The sequence below is a fragment of the Neolamprologus brichardi genome, chromosome 2 (assembly GCF_056152115.1).
Source record: "Neolamprologus brichardi isolate AB-2024 chromosome 2, ASM5615211v1, whole genome shotgun sequence".
In the NCBI taxonomy this organism is placed as follows: Eukaryota; Metazoa; Chordata; class Actinopteri; order Cichliformes; family Cichlidae; genus Neolamprologus; species Neolamprologus brichardi.
In genome coordinates, this window is record NC_142105.1 from 8,660,877 (window position 1) to 8,685,902 (window position 25,026).

Genomic DNA, 25,026 nt, shown 5'->3' on the forward strand with positions numbered 1-25,026 from the left:
AACACGGAAACAACTAAAATCCTTCAGGTCCGTTGTTTTATGGATTTAATTAAAAGCCCGCTGATTAAACACAGAGATTAACAAACAAACAAACATGAGATGAAATCGATAATTTCTGCAGGTAAAAACTGCAGTCGGGGTCATTAAAGACTCCGGCGTTCATCCTCCGAGGTGAATGTGTGTGATTGCTGCAAACTGCTCGTTAAGTTAACACAGCTTACATGAAGAAGAGGGAGAAGCTCGAGCTCTCATGGCAAAAGCCTGAAACCTTTAGAGGAGGTTGATCAGTTCGACCATTTAAGATCGTCTATATTTTGCCCTAAATGTGTCAGACAATAAGATTAGATTTCTCACACAAGTCCTCAGAGGGGAAAAAGAAATTTAGTTAAATATTTTAAGTGTAAATTTCACCACTTTTTACCATTCTTTTGAGGGAATGAAAAAGCAATCAGACGTCCATATCGAGAGGAATCTGTGCCCTTTTTTCAGCCTGACAGGCAGAGTAACAGGAACAGGGCGTGGTGAGGTTTCATTTCATTTACATTCATGTGACGAGCATGTTTTCACCTCTGAAGGTCTGTTCACTCAGCAGCTGAGGAGTCAGGGGGGAGGGGGTGTCTTTACAAGGGTTTGGGACAAAGCCATGGCTTTAATGGGATTCAGGTAATGGTCCTTACACTGACCGTGGAAGAGGGGAGGGGGAAAAGATGGTCCAGGTTTCTGTCCACTGACCTTCACAGCCGGTCATCAAGACTAAAACAAAATATTAAACCACCGTAGAAGCAGATGAGAGGAAATGAGGCCTTAAATTGAAGCATTTATGAAAGCTGCAGAAGAAGAAAAGGAGCTGGGAAAGGAAGTGGAGGTCAGTAAATGTGAAGAAATTAAATTCCAGCTTCATTTCTTTTTATTCTCTATGAATTTAAAATCACCACATCATGCCCTCAGCATGCAGGGGCCCAACCGACTCAACAGATCAGATCTTTGAGCAGCAGGACCTTCAAAAGTCCCATCATCACAAGTCTTTCTTTTGTGATGGGGGGTGGGTGGGAGAGATATAAAGAGCCCCCAGAATCCAAGGAGCTCCAGAGTTTCAGGGCCCCAAAAGGTTCTTAGAGGTTCATGAAGTCCCAGGAGAACCCCAGAACAGTCTCAGTGTCAAGACACCCAGAGGTTTCCTGGGCACACGAGAGCCAAAGGACCAGAACCTTTAAAAGTCAAAAAGCATTTCAGGAGCCAAAAAAAGTGCCAGGGTTCCCAAAAGTCACAGGTCACATACTTTTTGGACTTTTTGGGACCATGAGCATCCAAAACGTCTCAGGACCTTTAAAAAAAACTTTCAAGGAGCCACAAAAGTCCCAGGGCTATGGCCTGCCAAAGCATCATGTTTCCAGTGTCTCAGGTGTCCTAGTCCCAAAAATCCAAGAGGTCATAAAGTACCCAGGAGTCCTCAAAAGTGTCAGGGTTCAAACAAAAGTAAAAAAAAAACCAAAAAGGAACCAGGGTCTCTAAAAGGCCTAGGTGCCACCAAAGCCACAGGGATAACAATAGTCTCCAAAGAAAAGTTAAAGTGCCCCCCACAAATCTCTCCATATAACGATGATGTAAAAATAATTTTAAACAACAGCTAAGTTTGAAGGTTTAAACCTTAAAATAATGTTTCCTGAATATATTTACCTGTGCAAATTTGATGCGTTTTAAGACGACAAAATAATAACGACCGAGTGATGAGACTGCATCGGGATTTAGAAACTTTGCCTCTGGAGTACCCCAGGGATCAGTGATGGGTCTTAAACTTTTAACACTTTCTGTTAATATTATTTGTCATCTTCACAGAGTTTTTTAAATTTAGTGTTTGGAAATCAAAAGGAAACCAAAGTGATTAAGTTTAAAACTCCAAGAGTTATGATTGGTCATAAATTAACATAAGAAAATTACTTTATTAAGGAAAAGTTCTGAATAAAACATGTATCAAACTCCTTGCATATAGTCTATTGTCACTTTTACTTCCTGACATTTCTTGCTATGTACGTCGAGCTTTAAAACAACAATACGTGCAATATTTTTTAAGCACACTTATCCTTGATTATGTTTGTAAAGCTACACATTTAGAACATCAATGATTGTTAAATAATGCAAATAATATTTAAAGCAAAATAGAACTTATTCCTCGACCATCTGCAAAAGTTGTTCAGCGCAGAAGAACTAATATTGATTTCACCACAGAAAAAGCAAAAGGAGAAAAGAAAAGGATGTGAATCTTACTTTCATTTTTCTTCTTTCTGGAGAGCAAAGTAGCTCCAATGAGACATAAAGGACAGGTACATATATATATTTGTCAGGACTATTTTGATTACAGTGTGTGATGTTTTCAAGTTTGATTACCTTCCTGTTTGTGTGTTTAACGAATCTTGTCTCCTGTAGCTGTTGACATGACCTTTATTTAACACTTTGTTCTGGTCTTTGATGTTTAATCTTGTTCATTATACATTTCACACCTTTGCTCTCACCTGAAGAGTCCTCACTTCAGACTGCACCTGTCCATCAGAGGCAGCGCCTATCAACAGCAGGTTTGAGGGGGCATCACCTTGAGGAGTAGGCGGAGCTCTTTCACCTGTTCGAGGCTGCGGCGAGGGGAGGTGTCGCCACGATCGCATCAATTAATACCAATAAAGACTTTAAGTGACAACACAGAGGGGCGTCGGGCCGACTGAGCGCCGCAGCTTTGTTCCTGCGAGGCGCCAGCTGGCGGCGTCGGGCCCCGAGGACACTGTTGCGGTGATGCGTTCTGCTCCGGTGCCGCAGCGGGACGCGGTGGGCGGCGGCGGTACGAGGCAGCCGGGCCGGCCGGGCTCCCCGCGCCGCTGCAGTATTAATGAGGCGACAGCTCGGCCTGCTTCTGTATTCATTAAGCATCTGGGCCGACAGATGTGAAGAGCCGCCTCAAGACGAATAAAAAATGACTTCCCATCTGGACGCCCCAAACTGGAAAAGACAAGAGGCAGTTTTCTCTTTCACTTTACACCCCCAGCACCCACCCCACCACCCCCCAGTGCCCCCCAGCACCGCCACCTACCCACCACAGAAACACAGAGAGAGTGATCTGCATCAGAAGCTGATCAACAGCAACCAGCCTGCTTTAGGGAGATCTGTGTGTGTGTGTGTGTGTGTGTGTGTGTGTGTGTGTTTGTATATATGCTCTGTCTCTGGTCCTTAGGCCTTCAAAGAGCTGTTTCAAGGTTCACACCTGTATTTTATGGTTCAGGTAATCCATGATCCTCACACAGATGGAAGAACAAACGTGTGTGTGTGCTTGTGTGTGTTTGTGTGTGTGTGTTCACTGAACAACACACAGGAAGTATCCTCAGCTCCTCAGTGACCTCCCAAAGGACCCTTAATCCTCCTTTGAGGACCCGAGAACTTTCCTCGTTGTATTTTATTAATCTATGAAACAGTTTGACACAACTCAAACAACAAGACCTTTGTTAGATGGGATGTTTATTCTCAATGTCATGTATCAACGAGCAACCCTAGCTAACATTAGCTTAGGCCCACATCATCATTTCAAGGACCTCTAATAAAACCACAGGACTCTCCATGATTTCTAAATCAAAACCAAGGACCTCAAAACATTTTTCCAGGACTACATTTACATTTTTAAAGCACATGGGTTTGTCAACATAAACCGTTGGATTCTTAGACTGTATTTCTGTTGCTGATGGAAAGAAATTGACTCTGACAGGCAGCCCTGAAAGGTCTCCTGACCCTCCTGGAGTATTTTCCAGGATATCCGAATGATTTTCAAGCCTTTAAACAACTTATGTATATACTGTATATATAGTACCCATTTATCCACCGATTATTTATTCCATAATTTACTAAAACATCTTTTTACTCTATACCAAAGGAAAAACTGGAGCCCAGTTCTTCGTATGTGTGCGCATACCTCAATTAAAGATCAGTGAAGCTGCTAAAGATGATTCTAATTTCAAGCACTTCACATGATCCCCAAACCCACATGGAACCACGAGATGTTTCTGTCTGCAGTTTGTGTGTTCATTGTCACAGTGTGAACATTAATGTGATCACATAAAGTCTGTTAATGATGTGGATCTGACCTTCAGAGCTGTCCTTGAACACACCGTTACCTCTACAGAGCAGAGGGTTATATCTCAGAGGCCAAAGAAAAGATTATTCCTACGATTACATTAAAATCCTGTTTTTGCCTGATTGTTTAATATATGTAAACTACAACAATTGAATTTGCTACTTTACATACACAAAACCCTAAAACATTTTAAGAGAAAGCTGGCAAAAACGTAATAATTTACAGAATTTACAGGACGTCGTCCAAGGACCCTCTTCCAGCATCTCACTTCCTGTAGAACCTCATGAACTTCCTCAGTTACTAATCCAGCATAATTTCAAAAGATCGAGGGAATTCTTTCCAAGTCTGGCACCCCCACATAAACCTGGAGTCTCTTCAACAATGGTAGGATCTGAGGAAATCACAAACCTCCTTAGTGATCGATCCAGCATGTTTTCATGTTATTTTAGCGTTTGAGAGCCCAGGACTTCCTTCTTGAGTCTGAGAACCTTGTCAAGATTGCCAAATCTTCTGCGACAGAACGTTTCCCAAAGAAACTGATGTCAAATATTGGTTTGTGGAGTTTTGCATCCAGCTTGATCAACAAATTTGGGGAAAAAAATCCACATTTCCCTCGTACAGTTGTTATAAAGGGGGAAATTAGAAAGACCCAACATTTTCTGTATCAGGCTGTAAATATGTTTATTTCTGCTGTTAAGTCAGACATTTTAACATGAGAGTCTATGGGGCCTGAGTCACTGCTGGAGCTCCAGTGGACGTTAGAGGAACTGCAGCATTTTCTTGATGCTAGATTAAAACAAATGATCCAAACATTATCAGCAGGTGGAGATACTGAAGCCTCCATTTCCCAGAGTGCACCTGTTCTGTGGTTTTCATTGCAGTGTTACTGCCTGGTGTAAACATTAAAGAGTGTGTACTTCACTGGCCATGGGTCAGCAGGGACTTTCGCTAATGAATCAGAGCAGCAGCAGCAATCAGACGATTTCACAGGTCGTTTCTCTTCGTACTGATTAAAGGACACTTCCACCACGCTCTGAAGGTACACTCTCGCTCTTCGTCTTAGTCCCCAGACTGTCTTAGGTGGACCAAATAACAGAGGCCAGGACATGATGGGGGTGAAGGTTAACATCCTCACAGGAAGTCCAATGTGTGGGCGACAGCAGGATTAACCCGAGCGTCACAACTCCTCATTCATACACCGAAATTACTGTAGCGTCTTTACCTCATAATATAAAAAGCCTTGAGCCGACTATTGTTGCTCCTCAGACAGCCTGTTTGAGATTTTTCACGTTTTCCAGGGTGTTTTTTTTTTTGCATTTAGACCTTAGCGGCATTGTTTTTTATACATTTTTCATATTTGTTAAAGACTTTTTTTTCCCAACAATAGACAAAAACAATGAGTGGGGAAAAAGTCAGAAAGAAACATCTTGGTCAAAGCGCTTCACTCGCTCATGTTCAATCTTTATCCAATAAACTTTCAGGGTCCTGCTCAGATCGGACCAATGACCATCTTAGAAAACTGTAGAGCAGCTTGTAGAACGTAAAGTGGGTTCATTGTGTTTTTTAAGTGGGAAAAAAAAAGTTTGACATAGTTTTTTTTAGTGTCTGAAAATCTTACTTTTTATAAAACCGTATTAGCTTTTGTTAAATGCAGAAATTTCTTTGCTTTCTTCTGACAGTATCTTTGCTCGTATAAAAAAATCTTGCACTTTATAAAAGAAAGCCATGTATTTGATAAAATGTACTTTTCATTTCTCTGTAAATGCTTTATAAAAAAAAAATTTAGCAAAAGAAAATAGTTTGAAAAATTATATTTTTATTAAATGTTGCTTAAAAACAAATTCACTGCCGTTCCTAGTTTTGTAATGTCAATTTTTATGAGGATTACTTCATGATGTGTTTTCTTTAGTGTCGTTTCCAAGATTATGTCCAAAAATCTTTACGTTTCTTTAACGTTTGTGTACGTTAGACCAGCGGTCCCCAACCTTTTTTGCACCACGGACCGGTTTATGCCCGACAATATTTTCATGGACCGGCCTTTAAGGTCTTTAAGATAAATACAACAAAATAAAACTAGTACCGTTAAGGAAAAAAAGAAAATTTATTCATAACACACGTGAAAAGACCAAGGAAAACCAAGTAAACGATAAAAACGATAAAAACGATAACAAAATAACGCTGAAAAATGATAAAAACCCTGAAAACTATACATTTCACACCTGAGCCTCAACTCTCGCGGCCCGGTACCAAACGACTCACGGACCGGTACCGGTCCGAGGTCCGGGGACCGCTGCGTTAGACTTTGTCTCTCAGATCAAGTGTTGTCTGATTACTTTTAACATGTGTTATTCTGTAAATGTAAATTTAATGCTGTGCTGTTGAGCTGCGGGCCAATGGGAATTAAACCCCGAGACTTCGGGCGAACGGGAATTAAACCCCGAGACCGTAATCAGCCAAGAGATTTAATGACCATTAACTTAACTCCCAATCAGAAACAACCTCAAGGCTTCAGTTTCTCCCTGCTTTTATACTACGAGTGCGCTGATTGGTCATTGCTCATAGGTGAACCCCATTAGCCAATCACAGGAAGCAGGTGACTCATGAGTGTTGGGACTGAAGCAGCAGTTACAGTTTTAAGGTTGATTTCACATTAAAGCGGCCGAGAATTAGGCTTTAATTAACACCATAGGTGAACACGTCATCATTAAATATGTTTGGATTTCATCATATAAGGTGTGAAACAAGCACTCTGTACATGAAGATTCATGCAATTTACAGCGAATTTATTATTTTAAACAAGCCATTACATACTTAAATTCATGCGACTGTGCAGAGGATCATTTTCACTGCAGATTCCCGTCTAACACGTCAGCGTGGCAAACACTCGGAGCTTTTAATTAACAGATCAGAAATAAGCTGAATCCACTCATCCAGTGTGAAAACCTTTAATCTGTAAAAGAAAACGGCTTCTACACTGAATTACTCCTAATACATTTTATTAACTTTATTAGCTTTGCAACACAGCGTCACAAAGTGCTTTACATAGCAGATGAAAACAATGGAAGCTCCTTTGTGCTCAGGTCACGTCTTTGTTTCGTTTTTTGTCTCTATTGTATGTTTTTTTTTTTTATCCATTTGGATCTTTTTTACATCCCTCAATCATCTTTTTTGTCCCTTTATCTTTGTTAATTTTATCATGTCTGTGCCTTTTCTTGTCCCTTTTTATGTGTCTTTGTTGTTACTTTGTAGCCTTTCATGGTAAATTTATGTCCCACTATAGTTTCTTTGTGTCCATTTTATGGCACCCTTTTGGCTTCATTTTGTCCCTGTGTGTGCTCTTTCATGTCCTTTTGTTGCTTTTTACCTTCCTATATTGTTTTCAGGGAGCCTTTGGCCCTTCTGTAGCATTTCCTTGTCCATTTGTGTCCTTTCCTTGTCCAGCTGTGATTGCTAAAGCCGCCTTTCTGGTTATTAATGTCATTTATTGTGTCTTTTGTAGCTCATTGTGTCCACTCGTTACCAGGTTGTTTCATTTACTGTGTGGTATATTTATCCACTTGATGATCATTTTTGGCCAGTTGTATGTCTGTTGTTAATTTTTGTTTACTTTTGAAATTGCTGCATTGTTGTTCTGTCTCATCATGGGGTATTTTATGCCTGTGTGTGTTTGTGTATTTTTTATTTTTGTAGTTGCTTATGTAACTGATGCCTTGTTATATCTCCTTGTGGTCCCTTTGTGTCCCGTTTTTTACCTTTTTTCTCCCTTTGAGGTCGTCTCTTGGTCTCTTTGTGGTTGCGAGTCTCTGATGAGTTGTAGAGTTTGAGAGTCTGACTTGTGCGAACAAGCTGTCATATGAGGTGAAGGATGAACAGCGGATCTGTCACGATCCCTCAGGAAGCTGATGTTCATCCATTATAATGTGACCTTGAGACAAACATCAGAGACACTTTCAGACTAATGTGTCTTTAAAAATACAGTCGCTTTATTAACTATTCAGCCTGATATTGCTGCTGCTGCTGGAGCTAACATCTGTCTGTCACTGCTTTAATCACACTGAAACATCTGCAGCTGCCGTCGCTTACAGTCACTCAGCTAACTTCAGCTCCTTTATTATAACATGGTTTCACACATGCTGCGTGTCACTTTGGTCTAATTAAAAGGTTCACTTCATGATACAAAGGCCTCAACTCTGGCCCAACGCAGACCCTCCTGTCCCGCACTGAACCTCTCGGATTAAAAAGTTCAGAGTGAAAAAGGTCGGAGAAGCTCAGGTCAGAGCTCCGCCTCCTGCTGAGGTCACCTCCTGTTGACACGGACGACAGCTACGGGAAGTTGAAGAGGACAAAAAACACCTGCAGCAGACAGACGTTGGATAAGGTGACCTTTTCCTTCACCACACCAAGAGAGGTGCAGCTGCTACGCCCGCCCATCCTCCCCCCAATATGCTGCTAATACAGAGATGTCCTCTACCTGAACACAATGTTGTGAAATGCCACACACAGCCTGCAGTTCCTCTAATGTCCACCAGAGGCTCCAGCGGTGAGTAAGTCCCCACAGACTTCATGTTAATTGTACGGCTGTATCCCAATTCAGGGTCTGCAGCCTTAAAGGCCGCATTTTAAGGCCGATTACGTCACAGCGACGTGACGAAGGCTGTCCCAATTCGAAGGCTGCTCGAAATGCAGCCCTCAAATGCGTCCTTAATTTCCCTGAATTTTAAGGACGTGGCGGTGTAGACTTCGTGGTCCAACATATCCCAGAATGCATAGCGCGGCGGTGGGTGTGGATAATTTTGCCGAAAAAAACGGTGCCCGAAGAGTAACTTAGTAAACTAAGTACTGAATATTATGTCACTTATTTATGTGCAAATGTTTAATAACAAAGAACATTAAAACATTACTGTTGGCCACATGTCGGCAAAGTTATATGACATTAGTGACGTTTGTACTAACTTGGTTTTAAAGCCTTTACTTTAAAATATACGCCGTTCAATAGCTGACCTTAATCAGAGAATGATCAAAGCTCATGTAGAAACAAACAAACAAATGAACAAAAGATTTTCTCCTTCATTTCTGTCAAACAAAGCTGTATGAAACGTTTCCAGCTGTTAGTATCATGGTTGCTAGGCAACCTGGGCAGAGCAACGGAGGCTAGACCGTCCCATTTCACAAGCCTCGCACTTCCGGCCTTAGCGGTCTTTAACTACGGGGCCCTTGAGGATCGTTGAGGCTGCAGACCCTGAATTGGGATACAGCCTACATGTCTCCAGCCTGTATAAAGGTTTAAAGTTTGTGTTTTTAGGGGCGTGGCCTCTGAGTGACATGTAGATTTAGCGGCTAGCTTTTTGCTAGGCTTCACCTCAGCTAATACTAATTGGAGCTCCTTAAAGGGACCTCTGTTTGTGATTTATCGGACCAGCAACACTGCTGCTGTGCAGTTTATTGTACAAAGAAACCATCCAACAGTGAAACTCTAGGATTTTAACTGGACGGTTCTGAGCACTAATTAGCAGGTATCTGTGACTACCTAGCATTAGCTGCTAATGTAGCATGTTATTACTCTTTCTGGTTTACGTCAAAGTTCACAAAGTGAATTATTGTTTTGTTTCTCTCACACATAATCCATCCGGGAAAATATTTTCTTCCCTCATAAATCGAGTCACTCTCCTGATGTAGGTTTAGTGTACTTTGGCTTGAAGGTGAAATACAAATAAAGGTTTATTGGTGTTTTTTCCCAAGAGAAACAGCATTTAGATTCACATTTTACAGCTGTGGATGTTGGATTATTTATATGTGGAAACATCTGGAAATGCCACACCTGGATGAGACAAAAAATATTCTGGGAAGTTTTTTCCGTTTGTCTTTCTGGGAAACTGGGATTGATGCTATTGTGAGCCTATCAACCATCTTATTCACTTCTCCAGTCCGAGGAAGGGTGAATTTACAGTAATATATCCAATGACTTTAAGGATATTAGCAGGAAGTCACCTGCAAAAAAAAATGCCATCAGTTTACTGCTCTTTGTCTGAGGAGGAGAATAATTATTGTATCACGAACCCCTACGCCTCCCCACGCTCCGATCCATCAACTCGTGTTTCATCAATAAATGATCAGCAGAAAATAAATAAGTCATCCTGACATGTATGACAGATAAATAATGAAAACATTGTTTTTCTTTTCTGCACTTTGTCTGTGAACACAACCTGAAGGCTTTTCAAATTAAAACTCTCTCTGTCTGCTGTAAACCTGACCTTGCCCCGAAGTGTGGCTGTTTTATTTTGTTTTTTTCCGTTTTGGTTTCTTTATGTCGTTGAACCTTTAGGCGAAATCAGACACATCACAGAAATAAATACATAAAATGAAGCAGGAAACTTAAAAAAACAGACAAAATTAGACATACTCAGGATCTTTATTAAGTGAAGAAGTAATGGTGAAGAAGCTGGCCGTGTCACCCTAAAAAGATGTTTGATGTTAAAGGGGTTCCTCCTTCAGACACTTTGATGGGGTAAAAATGTAAAACTGTTGCATTAATCAGAAAACAGACATTATTAAAGCTGACGCCCCCCACCGCCCATCAAAGATGTGTGTGTGTGATGTTGCTTACCTGATGTGGATGGTGCTGCTGTAAAAGCCTCATCTGACCACCAGGGGGCAGGAGATGTGAAAACACACACACGCTGCTGGGATGAATAAAATCTCAGCTCCTGTTTTCTGAACACCTCAAACTGAAAAAGGCAGAGACTGTCACTTGCAGTTTTCTGAACACTTTGCAGATCTTTCTTAGTTTCATTTGTGATGCAGACGTTAAAATGAACCACCTTTGTAACATCAGCCTCGTAAATCTTATATAAACTGTAACAAGCCTCCTTTCACTCATTGGTTACCACTGTTGCTTCAGCTGCAGTGCAGTCTGGGTAATGACAGCTAAAAACAACTGAATACGAACCCGAGTGTAATACAACTGACAAATCACTGCTCTGACTGCACAACAGCATGAAGACGATTGCAGAGCTCCACTTCCTGTCATCAGCTGTTCGAGGTCAGCTGTTTCCCTCATTAGGATTTTCATGAAGATTATCACATGTGTAAAAGTGCTACACATGCACATCTGCCGTCAGGTTCACTTTTATAAATGGTAAATGGCCTGTATTTGTATAGCGTTTTACTAGTCCCTAAGGACCCCAAAGCGCTTTACACATCCAGTCATCCACCCATTCACACACACATTCACACACTGGTGATGGCAAGCTACATTGTAGCCACAGCCACCCTGGGGCGCACTGACAGAGGCCAGGCTGCCTGGCGCCACCAGGCCCTCTGACCACCACCAGTAGGCAACGGGTGAAGTGTCTTGCCCAAGGACACAACGACCGAGACTGTCCAAGCCGGGGCTCGAACTGGCAACCTTCCGATTACAAGGCGAACTCCCAACTCTTGAGGCACGATCGCCCGTTTTATCTATTATTATATATAATTTCTAATACTTCCTGCCCTTCGCAGCTTTTAAAGCAGTTTGGACTCCTTGTGGGAGAAAACAGCAGGCAGAGAGTTTGGTTTTGGTAACCATTTGCATCACTTGGGACTTTTTCAGTGACTAAATGCACCTGGCTGTAGCTCAGGTGGCAGAGCAGGTCAGTCACTAATCAGAAGGTCGGTGGTTCAATCCCAGGCTGCCTCCTGGCTGCATGCCAAATATCCTTGGGCAAGATACTAACCCCATGTTTGCCTACTGGTGGTGGTCAGAGGGCCCGGTGGCGCCAGTGTCTGGCAGCCTCGCCTCTGTCAGTGCGCCACAGGGCAGCTGTGACTACAATGTAGCTTGCCATCGCCAGTGTGTGAATGGGTGAATGAATGTAGTGTGAAGCGCTTTGGGGTCCTTAGGGACTAGAAAAGCGCTATACAAATGCAGGCCATTGAAATGCATCAGGACTGAAGTGATTAAAACAAAGTTGTGTTCCTCCACAAGCATTTTCCTGTTCCTTTTCTCCTCTTTTTATCCTTAGCAAAAGCAGCCACTGTGATGTTTTAATTTCATACTTGGTAAACTCTGATTGGTCAGTACTAACCATGCGGTGCCACGACAGCTCTGGCTGAGCAAGTGACCCCTGTCTGAAGGTTCAGTTCACACTGGGCCGTCTGTCAGGTCAGAGTACCTCTTTACTGTTGAGAACATATTTAATTTCTTTTCATTCAGCAGGTTTTAGCAGGAGAGACTTTTGGAGCACTCTACGGTCACGCTAATTGGGGTTTCTTTGAAATGCAATGACTTAGACTCAGTCATACTTGTTGCTAACGCCAATACTAATAATGTAGCTGATATAAACCAGTTCAGGAAGAGTTCAAAATGGATGCGAACAAAAGATGGAAAGAAAAGTCTTGAGCCACCCCTCATTTCTTTACATTTTGATCCCAAGGAGCCAGACTGATGTTTGTTAATTGCTTATGAAAAACACCAAAGATAATGGCGTAACAGCATTATTACACCAACACAGTGATTCTCAAAGAGGTGTTAGCTGAAAACTTGGTATCTCTCAGCATGTGAAGAAATGTGAAGCCTAAAAAAATAAAAAAATATCTTCAGCAGATGAACAGTATGTCAAAGTCATGTCCTTAAGAAATACAAAAAAAAAAAAAATCCTGCAAAGACCTGAGAGAGGAATCTGGTCCTTCAGTCCATATACTGTCGACTGAAGCCTCATCAGAAATGGTCTTGGTGGAATCAATAAAGCTGTTCTTAAAGAAGGGAAACAGTGAGAAAAGGCTCATGAATGGAAATTACACAAGAACTGGACGGAAATAAGTGGAACAGGTCTGAAATGTGAAATGTTTTTGTTCAAATCCTCATTAGTATGTAAGGATGGGTCAGGACAGAGGTACAACTGTCACAGCTGGGTACGCTGGCATAATTTTGAAGCAGACCCAAAAGCAGGACACGGAGGACAACAAACTGTGATAAACAAAAGGCACACCTTTATTATGGCTGAAACAAGGTGGCACGACAAAACAGCAGGGACAGTGGCTAAATTAAACTGGAACCTAAACTGGAGAAACTAAGACTCAACTATAAACGACTGTGATGATTCTGACTGTGATGACGCGCTGGCAGGTAACACAGACGACATGACAATGAACAAGGGGAGACGGAGGACTTAAACACACACATGAGGTGATCAGGAGAAGTGGAAACACATGAGGACACAGCTGACTCGAATGAAACATGATGACAACACAGGGGAGAGTAACACTGGACACACTAACATGAGACACGGACCTTCAAAGTAAAACAGAAAACATGACAGGCACAGACTAGACACTGAACTAAATCTAAGAACAAAACTTAACTACAGGGTGGGCCATTTATATGGATACACCGTAATGAAATGGGAATGTTGGTGATATTAACATCCTGTTTGTGGCACATTAGTATATGTGAGGGGGCAAACTCCTCAAGATGGGTGGTGACCATGGTGGCCAATTAGAAGTCGGCCATCTTGGATACAACTTTTGTTTTTTCAATAGGAAGAGGGCCATGTGACACATCAAAATTATTGGTATTGTCACAAGAAAAACAATGGTGTGCTTGGTTTCAACGTAACTTTATTCTTTCATAAGTTATTTACACGTTTCTCTTTGTTCACAGCAATTGACATGTCAAAGAGGTTAACCCTCTTTGACCGCTTTGAGGAGCGGATCGAAATTGTGTTGATATCTGGTGAACGCAGTAACCGGGTCATTGCAGCAGAGTTCAATGCAAGACACTCTACGAGACCACCCATCTCCCATGCTACAGTTAGAAAACTGCTTGCTAAGTTCCGTGAAACTGGTTCAGTGTTGGATTTGTCAAAATGTGGACGCAAGAAAACTGTCACTAATGAAGAAACATCAGTGGCTGTCCTAGCTTCATTCAGCAAGAGCCCACAGCGTAGCACTCGCCGCATGTCACTGGAGAGTGGCATTAGTCGAACATCCCTTCGGCAGATATTAGCTACTCACAAATGGCACCCTTACAAACTCCAGCTACTGCAGCATCTCAATGAGGATGACTCAGATCGGTGCACAGAATTTGCAGAATGGGCAAAACAAAAATTGGAACAGGACCCTCAGTTCACGCAGAAGATTTTGTTCAGTGATGAGGCAAACTTTTATGTGAATGGTGAAGTTAACAAACAAAACCACTGCTATTGGTCTGACACTAACCCACATTGGATGGATCCCTCCAAGACTGTTGGAACAACAAAAGCGATGGTTTGGTGTGGTATATGGGGTACAATGATAGTGGGTCCATTCTTCATCAATAGAAACCTCAAGGCCACTGGATATTTGAAATTGCTACATGATGTGTTTCCCTCTTTATGCACTGAAGCTGGCACGTTCCCTGAGTTTTTCCAGCAAGATGGTGCACCACCACATTATGGGTGCCAGGTCCGAGTATTCCTAGATGAACAGTTTCCTGGAAAGTATAGGAAAGTCGTGGGCCAGTTGAATGGCCCCCAAGGTCTCCCGATCTCACCCCCTTAGACTTTAAACTTTGGGGTCATCTGAAGGCAATTGTCTATGGTGTGAAGATACGAGATGTGCAGCACCTGAAACTACAGATACTGGATGCCTGTGCTGGCATTTCTCCTGCAGTGTTGCTATCAGTGTGTGAAGAGTGGGAGAAGAGGGTTGCATTGACAATCCAACACAATGGGCAGCACATTGAACACATGTTATAAGTGGTCAGAAACTTGTAAATAACTCATGAAAGAATAAAGTTACGTTGAAAACAAGCACTCCATTGTTTTTCTTGTGACATTGCCAATACGTTTGATGTGTCACATGGCCCTCTTCCTATTGAAAAAACAAAAGTTGTATCCAAGATGGCCGACTTCTAAATGGCCACCATGGTCACCACCCAACTTGAGGAGTTTGCCCCCTCACATATACTAATGTGCCACAAACAGGACCTTAATATCACCAACCATTCCCATTTCATTACGGTGTATCCATATAAATGGCCCACCCCAGAATAACTCTGAACCTTAGGATTATAATGTTCATAACAAGACAACTAAAGACTCAAAAAATAAACCATAGCACAGACAAAACACCAAAATACAAGAAACTGAAAATGCTGGGTCAAAATGACCCAAAACCATGACAGCAACAGTGAGTTTTACTGCCATCTCTCAAACATGGTGAAGTCTCTGTCATGGTTTGGGGCTGCGTTTCAGCCAGTGGTGTTGGACGTCAGAGTACAATCATTCTGACAGATAAAAGAGTAAAACTGTTCTCTGTCAGAATGAAACATCCAAAGAAGAGCTTTAAATGTCCTTCCAGATGCCTGGAGAACTGGCGACGTCCTAAAAAAATTAGAGAAGGCTGCCTCAGAGGGTTCAGGCTGTGTTGGTCAAACCAAATTTTGAAAATTGTTAGGTTTATACAGTCTCTATTTGTGCCTATGCCTGTGTTGTATTTCCTTGTGTGTTTCCACATGTTTTGAGGAAATGCTGCACCTTCCTGCAAAATACGAATAAATGACAATTGGCTCAAGACTTTTGCCCAGTTTTGTCAGCTTGATCCCTGACGTGGATCTATTCTGCTCATCTCCAGCTCCATAGGTTCATGATTCAGGATTTGTTATCGCCATCAGCTGCATGTTTGCTGAGGTCTCACCTGGATGTTAATGAGGTCAAACACCTGCGTGAGATCTGTTGGAGTGCTACAGCTGCCTGCAGATGTGAAAATCAACTGCTGGCAGCCCTGACATCACTTCCTGCGGCCTGCAGAGACCCACTGACACTCTGATGCCGTCTTCGGGCTCGAGAGGGAACTTTGTCACTCCCCCCTGATGAGCTCTAATGTGTTGGGGTTAATGGGAGCAATCAGAGGGTTAATTAGCCCTCGGCTGCGCCTAGCAGCGACCGGAGTGTTATGAAAGCAGCAGTGGTGTGGAGGGGTGACACCAGCACCCACCTCTTTAACACATTGGGGTAAATTTGGACTGAGAGGAGGATCAGAGAGCTGGAAGTGATTTGAATATCTCCTCGTCTGAATATTTAACCATCAAGCGATCAAGGAAACGAGGACAGACACAGAAAATCTTTACCACCTCACACCACAACCTGCATTCTTTTTATATTTAAGATCATTATTTTAGACTAAATTATTAGGGCTTTGACTTTTTTGTGCTTTCTGCATTACAGGCTGCTGTGATGAGCTTTCAGACTTATAAAATACAGTATTAAATAAAGTCATTATATCTTGGTCTGTATTTGTGTTTATCCAACTTATACATTCCTTAAAGTCAGGTAAAATGTTTAAATTGTTCTAATGTTGTTAGTTATAGCCTACAAACAGTTTTATGTAGAAAGAGTTAGAATTAGCTTCTCCCAAATTAAGCAACATTGACAGATTTGCAGGTTAAACCATGGAAATTATCTACAGAGACCAAACTAGTTTTTATATCAGGCTGTAAACATTTTTATTTTTATTGTATATTTGGACATTTTAACACGGGAGTCTGTGGGGACGGGTAGACTTTTGTAGCCTCTTGTGGCTGCCTCTAGAAACTGCAGCTTTTAGTTCTTCACTGCTGGCCTCATGTTGCTGACATATTTGCTTAATACTCACGTTACTAATTCGTTGTAAATTACATTTTTTAGAAAGAAAACTTCCCCTAAAATCTCTGAGCATGTCTGAGTGTGTGTGTTAGTGACTCAAAGGTCAGACGGGTTCTTAATTTACTGCTCATATCTGGATTAATTTCAGTGTGAGACAAGAAAGAGATCACATGAAGAAGAAACCTCAGGAGACGACTTTCAAAGACATCCTCCTCCTCTTCCTCCTCTGACATATGAGCTGTAGGTGGGAAATAACAAGAACAGAAATAATAAGGAAGTCGTTCCAATTACCAGATAAAGATAAATCCAATAATGAGATTATTGGGATTCTGATAGGAGTGAAGTGATGTAAACTCTGGGGATGATCAGAGGGCACAGAGCTGTTTCTTCATCCTGTTAACATTTTAGCAGCGAGAAGGTGAACTTTGAAATCCATCCCTGTTTCCTGTCGCTGTGATCGGTTAAATGTTTGCTTTCTTTTACATTAAATATATTTGTGATACGGTTAACTAACTTTTTAATGGTCTCCCGCAGGGATCAACACAAGGACATCTTGCATTCTGTTCCAGTGAACATTTGACTTTCAAGAGGTTATGTCTGTTTTACCTTGTGTTTTGTAGACACTCTCCTGGAAATTTATGAGGACACTTAATTCAGCTTTGGACCCCTCTTACATCTCTAGATGAACAATATTGATCCAGTATGAGTATACATATGTACATTTGAATCATTAGTTTTTGTACTATGTAATTTTTACATTTTTGTGTAAACATTTTCAGTTTTCTTACTCCCGTATTAAATCTACACTAATTTACATATTAAGTGTAAGTTCTTTGAAACAGGCTCTGACTGAAACATGGACATGGACACTGTTTTATTTTAGCAGATTTAAAATCTAAATGCAGATTCCAAAGGCAGGCAGCAAGAAACACAACTCAAAGCTTCAATTATAATAATAATGGATTGCATTTCATATAGTGTTTTTCGAGACCCCAATGCGCTGTACAATTCCACTATTCATTCATTCTCACATTCACACACTGGTGGAGGCAAGCTACAGTTGCAGCCACAGCTGCCCTGGGGCAGACTGACAGAAGCGAGGCTGCCATATCGCGCCATCGGCCCCTCTGGCAGGTGAAGTGTCTTGCCCAAGGACACAACGAGCAAGACAGACAGAGCTGGGGATGGAACCAGCAACCTTCCAATTATAAGATGAGCTTCCCAACCCTCTGAACCACAGTCGCCCAATTGCAAGTTGAAGAAAAAACAAAAAGTCCAAAAACAATATCGCACCTGTACTGAATATACGATGACTCAGAACCACAGCTAAACACTGCTCCGGCTCACTAGTTTCTCCAAAGGATTGAAGAATGTGGTCCCAACTCTTACATCCTGAAATATGTACGAAAGCAGCCTGATACAGCTTCAACTCCTGGATCAAACCACGAAATTCTCTCTGCTGCTGCCTTCTCCTGAGAACTGGATGAACTCAGAATCTCACTTTCTTCTTTTTCTTTTTAGGAACATCATCGCTTCATGTCAACTTCATTTTTTTCCCACAATCTGTTTTTTGAGGACATATTTTTTTCCACGAAAACAAAACATGTTCCCGGTGTAAGCACGTTACATGGTAAGTTCAGATCCATAAAATTTGGAATTTCATGCCGTTTTTAAGCAACACGTTCAGTGTGTAACAGCCTTAAAGCAACTAAATAAACTGGAGGCAGTGAGCAACACAAGGATGACAAACAAGAACATAAACAGGGTGACTGAGCCTGTTTATGCAAGCTGACACACAGAGCTAATAAAAGGAAAAGGAAACGGGAGAGGACCGAGTAACAGCTGAAGACAATTAAGGCAAACAGACAGGGAGGTAAAACTCAAAGGAAGACACAGAAGACAACGAACGATCACAATAAAACAGGAATTCTCAAATTAAACCGAGGCAAAACGTAACCACTTGACGTAGAAGGAAATGGAGGAAAAGCAAGGAAAATTTGCATAATTAGCAATACTATATAACTCCTAACCAGAAAAAAAGGAGATGTACAGAAACTAAAAACCAAACGATGAAGATACACAAAACCCCTGAAATGACAATCGAAATATAATTATTTGGTTAGATAATTTATAATTTTAAACCTTTAAACAGGGCTAAGGCCTGAACAATTAAGCAAGATTTGAGGTTTATCAAGATAAAATTAAGAGTTGGCCCTTCATTTTTCAGAGCTACAAAGGTATTTCATCACCACAGTAAATTATGGGAAGAGTAGAGATCTTTCATATGCTAAACTCTCTCTGTACAACCTTGCTGAAATTTGCTTTAAAACAGAAGCAAGTATTTATTTATGTTTTATAAACTGAAGGGTTCTTTTTTAAATATCAGCCATCTCTTCTGCCTTTTTTATTTCACTATATCTTATTCAAATGTCTCCCTATTAGTTTTTCTTACCTCCTGCTGCTGCAACACGGAGAAATTTCCCCTCAAGGATCAATACAACTTATCTTATCTACCAAAATGTTATTAATATTAGAGGTAAATACACCTAAACTTGAATTCTGATTTGAGTTAAGACATGCGTCTCCTTCTATTTTATCTCTGATTCCTAATCAAAAGGTTTCAGTTTCAGTCTGGTTGGATATTTTCCTCTCTGCCTTCAGGCTGACTGATGATCAGCATGTCGGAGCTCATCTCACCGTTAATGTTATACATGAATTAAGTAAATCCTCCCCCAACACACACATATGCGCATGCTAAAACACCGTCAGCACCACCCGGAAACCTGCTGTGTGTCCATGGTGTGATTTTCTCACCTGATTTAAACATTAACATCAGAGCTGCTGATATCAGTGATATCATCTGGAGACGTCTACTAGTTTTCACTGTTTAGTCCGTTTAAATAAAGATAACGTATGTGTGGTACAGGAGGTGAAGAAAAGCAACCACGGAACATAAAGAAGAAGATTTTACTCAAAGTTTTTGTAGAAAAGCTTTTTGCAGCTCACACTGATATTGGGTTTTATTCTTATAAAAAAACAAAAACAAAACAAAACATTCCTTTATGAAGGAATCTTGGTTGGGCTATAACTATTCCCATGGTGATTAGTTGCTAACATGGACAAATTATTTTAAACCCAATGTAGAAATCAGATGGTCTTCGTATGTAAATAAAACAGACTGAAATGCTATGAAAATCTTAAATTTAACAAATGTTTGTCTAAAAATGGTACATTTAATATGTTAATATTTTATTGTAAATAAAATAGATTTCTGAGATTTACAAATCATTATGTTTTTATTTTTTATTTCAGGACTGCAAAACACGTGTACGTGTGATTACGTGCTCTGTAGGATAAATGTATTATATTTAAGTCGAAAGAATAATCTCTCCCTCTCTCTCTCTACACACACACACACACACATAGATATATATATATATATAGATATATGCACACACATATGAATTGGATGACATCTAAAAGTGAAATCAGTCAAACGGCATGGCAACATCCTCTCAGAGGGGTAAAAGCCTGACACAATGTTTGGATTCACATTGATCTCTGTTTAATGAAACTGTCTGCCGGGTGGATGCCATCTCTACTTCATTAATTACCCTACGATAAAGCAGAGTTGAGCGGCTGGTGTGGGAACGAAGCCGGGGGTAATCCCTGTGTAACGTCGCCGCTAACGAACCTGTGAGCTCTGCCTCTGCATAATTCCCGCAGTTTGGGGTCAGTCGGAACAATTCCCATCCAGACGACCTGATGTCAGTTTGATATTCAGATCACAGAGACACACACTCTCCTCGCAGCAAGTCCTTGCTGCTCAGATTGTAAGTTCAGCATAGACACCGCGAGAATTTAGATACAGACAGACTGAATTTAACAACTACACTTGAACCAGTAACACCAGTAGAGCTAAGAGTTGTCTGTGTTAGCTCTCTTTTTACCTGAGGGAATCATTGTGGTAATGCCAAACATAAACCAGTCAAGAGCAAGTTAAGTAGTATCATATATTTTAGTATATTTTAGCGTAGCATCTTAAGCCATATCTTACAAAGGTCATAAATGAAGCACAGCTGTAAACTTACAGGAATGCTAAATGTTCCTCTCATTGTCACAGGAATGAACAAAGTATTAATTTATTGAAAATGTATAAATGTTGTCTAGGTCTGTTTTACTCTGATTGAACTGCAGCTGCAACAACACACACCAAGACTACCTGTTCAATCAGTAACATTAATTTCACTTTGATTTGCATCAGTCTGAACAGGAACTACTTAAACATTAAAGGTTAATGTCCCACAGACTAAGAAAGAAGACGTGGAAATTGCTTTAAAGTTTCAGAGTCTAAAGTGCATTAAAACACAAACTGGAATTAAAATGTTTATGTTATCGTTCTGTGCGATAAAATTGCGCTACATTTTACTGTTTTTATGTTAGTTATAGATTCCTAATCACCTACATCATATGATAAATTGGAGCAGGTGGCACTCATAGGGATCATTTTGTGCAGAATCAGAGTTAGATGATGTGCAACATGCCCTTTTTAAGTGATCGCACACAGAGACTAAAACAACCAGCTTAACAGAGTTTAAAATCATCATGATGCCTGTGATCTCCAGCTGGGTTTTATGTTTTTTCAAGCCAGCTAACACAAAGAAAGGCTGACTGTGCTGTACTTCCTTTGCAGTCGCACTCCTCAGGTTACAACCAAAATGAAAAAACACAAAGTTCACTCGTATTGCTGCAACTTATTTTTAATGAATGCGTTGAATCCTGGTTTACTTTATTGCACACAACATAATGGGACTGCGTTAAGGGAGACGTTATGTACCTACTACTGAAGATAGTGGTGACATTTAAAAGTTAATATAATGAAAATCATTTAATATCATCCACGTTGTTCTTTTGTACAACTTTCAGAGAATCTTTTCACCTCCTTTTAGTTTCATTTAGAGTGTAAGCTGACTGATAGCTATGTGGTGTACATGAGGTTAGCTTACAAAGTTACAACTCTGTCGGCTTGCACGAGCACATATATGTGGTACAAAACAAGGAAAATCATTTGGCTGCCTGAAGGGAAACACGTTTTCTAGAAGGCCAGAGCACCATTTGGTCTGGATGCCTGAACCACCTTCTTGACCCTGAAAACCTGAGGCCAGGCCTATGATTTGTTCTTCTGCATTTTTCCTTCTCATATATCTACAAATATCAGAATATTGTTTGCTTCCTACTTCCCTTCTCCTCGTGGAGATGTTTCCCTTGGAGCAGCAGGATGAGCAGAGTCAGCCGTGTGCGGGTCGGAGACGCAGCAGGAGGAACAATGAGATCTGATTTGGTCGGCTGGAGAAGGCAGATGCCTCTGACATCTGGGTGATGTCAGCGCGTTGTCAACACATTGTTAGCGCCTCGAATGTGCAAACAGATTAACAGGCAGGAGAGCAGACACACTGCTGCTCTTTCTGCCCAGAGCCGAGCCTCCATTTACTGCTGCGCGATCACACCAGAGCTGTCGCACAGCAAATCTGCATTTTATTCTTAAGCAAAATAGCTACAACTACAACCAGGCATAATAATAACAGCACCGTGAAATAACATCAAATATTTTGCACGGATTCATCAAACACTTAAAACCGTTCCTCCGAAATCAGTTAAAATTTCATCTTTGTGCGTGCAGAATGTGTCAAATCAAGAGTTAAAGCGTTAAATTAAATAAACTGAAAAGATAAATGTTGAATTGGAGATCAGTTGGTTGACTCAGATCTTAAAGACCTCTGACTGTCAGGTCTGTGAGGAAGTTTAAGTCTCCGTGGAGCTCCAACTCTAAGATCGAGGACTGAGCGTCTCTTCGACGCCCACGTCGCAGCACCGCACCCCGGGCCGCCACACAATGCTCCACAGTGTGTTTCAACCCGGCTGTGGAGGAGGCCGAGTGGGCCAACATGGACGGCGGCCAGACTGTCCCCGCCTGTTCCCCAGGAAGAGGAAGAGAGCGGGAGAGTCCGGGCCGCTCCCGAAGCCCGGCAGATATCAGGCTTGAATTCAAATGTAAAGCAAACAGACGCAAACAAAGAGTCATTCTACGCCCACGCTCCCTCTGAAACACTCAGGATAAAGCTAATCTTTTCTCCCCACTCAGTCCCTCTGGTCAAACTAGTCTTATTATTATTTGACCAAAGCTTTAGAGGTTAATCACCTCCAAACACGCTCCATGAGTCAACATGTTTGTGTTAAAACTGAATCATGGAGGAGCATCGAAGCGCGACTGCTGGTTAACTCTTGCTCTGTTGTTCTGTCACTTACACGTCTCCGTCCATGAATCGGATTCATTAATGCTTAATTCAGAGCAGCTACCTATTCTTTTACACCAGAAGTGAACATGTTTACAGCGTGGTACAAAAACAGTTGGGTCTCTATAAAGGGGGTTAACGGTTTTTAATAACACACCTGTGTAACTTATTAGCAGTGTGGCCTCTAACTGCCAGGTGGATAGCGACACAGGAGGCTGTAGCTGCTAGCTCTTTGCTAGGCTTCACCTCAGCTAACTGAGCTGGACCTCTACACCGTGTTAGTGCTCTTAGAGCCTTTTGGAGCATTTCTAATGCAGTTGTCTGACCAATAATGTTGCTCCTATCGAAGAGTGCAATTTTGGGATTTTATTTGGATGTTACTCAGCACCAGTTAGCGTGACCAAACTAGCTAGCTTTAGCTGATAATTTGGCACTCTATGCCTCATCCATATATGGTCACTTTTGCTCCAAGAAATAAACATGGAAGCATCCATAAAGCTAACCCCCCCCTCCCCCCCACAAACAAACAAACAAAAAAGATTTCACAAACTAACTGGTGACATCATAGTGACTATATCCATCTTTTACCTACAGTCTGTGGGTTTGAATGAAAACTAGAACAAATAAACTAAATTAAAATCTTTTAGCTTATGTGGAATGAACAGTGAGTCCCTCTCACCGCCACTTTCTCCATTTCTTTATAATTACCACCAAACTTTGTTGGAAACTTCATTAAATTTACATCCTGGTCCTGTTGATTTCATACTAAACGAGCCTCTCCGGTTTTCTCATTGCGTTGATGAGTTTCTCACTCTGAATCCATCGAGCACAACTTCTCTAACTTCCCAGTGAGATACAAAGAAAGAGAAAAACCTTCGTTCACTTCATGTCACCATGAATATTCACGTTTCCTTTCCGGAAATGATTTCAGCTGAAGTCGTCGCGGCTCCTGCAGGATAATTACGTCTTATTTTGAAATGTATATCTGTGGCGCCGCTGCTCCTGTTCATTTTAATTGTGAGGAGATGCACACGTGGAAAGTGGAAAGCGTCTGGGCCAGATGTGATGGCGGCGAGCACGCGGGGGCAATTTGCATTTCATTTTCATTCGGATTGGTGGAAGAAGAAGAAGCTGTGAGTGTTTTAGTGGAGCTGGGTGTTTTTCCTGGCTGCTGACGAGGGGACGGAGAGTGTGTGTTTGTGTGAAAATGGCTCCTCCTATAGTAATTAGCTGTGGAGGCTGTAATTGGGCAGAATCAGTCTTACTAAGTGATTTCCTGACTGTCAAATTAATGTGAGTGATACTTTTCATTTAGTTAGCATCAAACAGCCCCTCCACTCGGCCTCCATATGGGCGTCTGATGCAACGCTCGCCATTAAACCGACTCAGCCAGATGTTCCCTCGCAGCCCCGCCATTATCAATGCAAATTTATTCATTAAACAATTTAATTGTGTCAATGATTGACAGGCGGTGGCGTGATGACGGAGGAATGTTATGAAGCTAATAATCTGTTAGTCTTATTAACTCCCTGTGTCAGCAATATGGCTGTCAACATTTATGTGGATTAACCCTCCTAATGTTGCGCCGCAAACCGTCAGCTGCTCGCCATGACAACAGACGGGCTCACCGGTTGGCGAACACGCCTCAGGAAGCACGGCGCCGCCACGGTCAGCTGACGGAGAGATGCAGTGCTCAGGAAGCAGAGAGGTGGTTGTAATTCTGTACCAGTGAGGACCTGAGCGGCGTCACAGCGAGATTACGTAATATCAGGGAAGACAGCTACCCTCAAACACATCCAACCTGCACTCATACTGCGATAAAATCCCAGATAATAGACACATTCAGACCTAATCTCTGCTGATTTTGGCTCAGTGTCTCCTAAATGCCACAACGCACCTGACACCTGTAACTGCAAACATGGGCCACAAGTAATCTGAATTTCTCAAAGTATTGCACCTTTGACCTGCTGTGCTTTTCCTTGTTTTCTGTCCACTGTATCCAGGGATTGGACTGAAACGCTTC